The following is a 3,756-nucleotide window of genomic DNA, read 5'->3' as shown; positions in this document are numbered from 1 at the left end:
ATGGAACATGGACATCCCATATTCCATCTCTCTACTTTCCAGACTGGTAGGACTGGAGGAGAATCTGACAGATCTAATGACATGAGTCCCAAGTGAATGATCTCCCAAACCATGGTGCTGCACTCCATGCTCTACTGAGGTGAGCACTCACCACCCATCTCTCCATATGCCTGCTAGTCCCCTAGGCTATTTTCCTGACTCTGAAGAAAATCCGGGTGGTAGCAATCCTGGAGCAGTGGGGAAGGACGGAGGGCAAATCCACTGGTGCCAGTGCAAACATTGTTGAACTCCGTGTTCTCAAGCAGCCTGCGGTCCCCCCTTGTTCCACTGGAATTTGTGGGGGCTAATAGCCTCCATCGCGAGCCAGATGAGCTGCCTGTCAGCAAGATCGGTGCGGCCAAGGGAGCACAGCGCCACCTAGTGGACCTGGGTGGAAGTGCGAGCTGTCAGACTTCAATGGGATCCCTTGTCCTGCCTGAATATGGGAGAATTTATTCACCACGGGACTCTATACAGCTTAGAGCCTGTTTCTTTGCTGCCCGGTCAACAAGGATTGAATCATTTCGTTAAAACACAAGAGCCTAGCACCCGCTCCCTTCATGTATCCTCTAACCCTCACAGGAGAGCCGCCACCAGTCTTGAATATTGGTTTGAAGAGGCCAGGATCTGAATGGTCTCTGGTTGCCATGGCAACCGAGACGTTTCTCTGTTCTGAGTCCGCTACTCTATGTCGCCAGTTGGAATCTGGGTTGCAGGTGCAATGTCCCTGGAGCCACTCGTGAATGTTCATGTTGCCCAAGGCTATACAAACACTCTGGGGAGTGCAATCAAGTGACTTCTCCTTCCGGAGCCTTGAAAACCCACGCCCTTCAGAAACTAGCTGACAAATGCCTGCTCCTTCCCCTTTGATTAGAGGAGTACTCCCATGTGTGCCTCTCGTGTCCCAGGAGGACTGCTAACCACTTTTGACATTTCCCTGAGTGGAATTGATTCCAACGAAATGAACGAGGGATCAATTGTATGACTTTAGCCACTTATCTATCTGAAATAATCTTGAGAGTAATAACTGAAAACATCACGGAGTGAAGACAGATATTGGATGAGGAATCTTTTCTTTTTGCCACCACGTTTCAATTCTGGGACCCCAGATCCCATCAGCCACCACCACACGCCTTTGCCTCGTTTATATCTCCCAACAGCTTCTGAAGCAATCTTACTGAGGGAAACAGGCTAAGAACAGGAGGCACAACTTCATCTGGCTCACCAATTCATGAGATTGTGGGCAAAACCCAGCACCTGAACTGGCTTGTGCAATTTGCTAAGCTCTGTGCTCTTTAGAAATTTTCAAAAAAAAAAAAAGGTCAAAAGGAAAAAGAAGAAAAAAAATCTTCTAAGAAAGTGTCAGTTGATTTTGAATGCAATGGTTAGGGATTCATGAGGGAATGATCCCAATATCTCCATGTGTTGTCAACAACTGAGCATCTTCCCAGTCCCACATAATTCTGCCTCTGCCACTTTTCCTGGCCTCCTTGGATCCTTGATATATTTGTCTGCTCACGGATCAATCAGCTTCTTCCATTTTCGTCCTTCATGAAGAGTGGAAAAATCATTACCCCGGGACACAGGTCTAGGCTTGGGTTTGACAGGCAAAAATGTTCCTTGCTGAATTGATGTGAACAGGAGAAATAAGTATTCCGCAGACTTTCTTTGCCTTGGTCATGTTTGCTTCGCTGCATACAAATTCACAAATTATGTCTGTATGTGTTCAAGTGCTGTAAATCGGAGAAGCTGTTCCAGTGCAGGCCATATAGCCCATCTGGTAGAGTGCCTGCCTCTCATGCTGGAGGCCTGGGTTCGAGTCCCCAGCACTCTGGGTTCCTGGAAGTTACCAGCAAATGAAACCAACCTCCCATCGTCTCTTTTGCTTTCTGTTCTCCTCTCCTCACAAAAGAATCAACACTCACAAAGAGCAACAATTTCGATGCAAAACAGTTCCACCAGCAACTCTCAGCAGGCTCCTGGTCTCCAACAGGGCATTGTTGCCCAGGCAACTGCATTTCTTCAAGTACTTGTTCCATGAAGTCACTCACTCTCCTTAGGACACAGATCACGGGTCTAGCACGAGTCAACTTAGGAGGATAGTTCTTCAGCACTTTCTTCTGCTGCTCATTGTGCACCAGCTTTCAGCAAATTCAAAAAAGACTACCGCACTTGTACCAGGAACTCTCCAGGCTTCTTGGACACACTGCCATACTCTCTTCCAGTGAAAGGTATTTCCACACCAGAGCACTTTCCACCTGTGCCTCAATGTCTACTGGAAAAACAAGATGTGAACACAAAAGACAGTCGCTCTTGTCCCTGGAACTCCTCTCACACATTTGCATTGTAGAGTCTTGCCTGTGATTTCTACGTGAATATAGATAAATTTCGGGGCAGATTCGATGTGTGCCTGTATTGATAGCCTTCAGGAGGATCACGGGGCATTTACAACCTACTCACCCCATATCATTGGAGCTCCAGTGTCAAGAGGATTGGAGCCCTTTTGTGGTCTCTTGTTAACATTGCTGGACATCCTCAAGAGAAGCGGGACAGGGATTAGTGTTGCATATCCGAGGATTGACTGCCTTAATTGTAGGTCGTGGAGGAAGGTGCTGTGAAGTTGGGAAGGCCTATGCTTATGTTTCCTGTGCCAGAAAATGTAGGAAACCTGATTCCGATATTCTGCTGTCCCTTGGGAGCTACGGAAAAGGGACAGGATTTTCAAGGGCATTGCTGTTCTCTAAAGGGGAAAGATGTTCTCTATTCATGTTTGCTTAGAGAATGAGTGGCCAATAACTACTTGCTGTACTTTTAGTGTGTGATGTGGCCGAATATATGTTGTAGAGTTTTGGCTTGCCCGTGATCCATGGTGAGTTTCATAGGGTCTCTTCTCGGAAGTTGTTTTCGAGCATCAACACCCTACAGAGCTTCAGGCCCCCGAAATATCCTGACTCTCTTCTTTTGAATATTCAGCTTGGAAGCTTTGAACAATTCCACTTTCAACACGGTCTATGTTCAATCCTCCTATTATGCCCTGTGAAACTGTGCTCATCATGCCATTACCAGGCTGTTAATTCAACCCCCTGCTTGTTGTCTGCTCCATCCTGGGACTGGTTAGAGGAGTCCTGCCTTGGGAGAGAGAGGTATTTTCCTGGACAAGAAGACAAAGCATTTGTGAATAAAGATTGGAAACTCATTTCTTCTTCATGTTTATATTGGATGAGAACCTGGAAAAATCCCAGCAGACTAGTTTCGTGGTGCCACCTTTTTGTCAGTCAGCAGCCAAGGAGGAGGTGTCTCACCGTTGGATTGAGCAAAAAACAACTCTCCCCGCATGTCAGTTTTGAGCTGTCATCCTTCCATAGGGCAGAGGGAATGACTACCTCCTCTCATCCTGAGACGCGGAGCCACTCAACTTTACATGGAACATGGACATCCCATATTCCATCTCTCTACTTTCCAGACTGGTAGGAGTGGAGGAGAAATCTGACAGATCTAATGACATGAGTCCCAAGTGAATGATCTCCCAAACCATGGCGCTGCACTCCATGCTCTACTGAGGTGAGCACTCACCACCCATCTCTCCATATGCCTGCTAGTCCCCTAGGCTATTTTCCTGACTCTGAAGAAAATCCGGGTGGTAGCAGTCCTGGAGCAGTGGGGAAGGACGGAGGGCAAATCCACTGGTGCCAGTGCTAAGATTGTTGAACTCCGTGT

This window comes from Sciurus carolinensis, assembly GCF_902686445.1.
Source record: "Sciurus carolinensis chromosome 14 unlocalized genomic scaffold, mSciCar1.2 SUPER_4_x, whole genome shotgun sequence".
Taxonomy (NCBI): domain Eukaryota; kingdom Metazoa; phylum Chordata; class Mammalia; order Rodentia; family Sciuridae; genus Sciurus; species Sciurus carolinensis.
Note: the sequence above shows the minus strand (reverse complement) of the source record.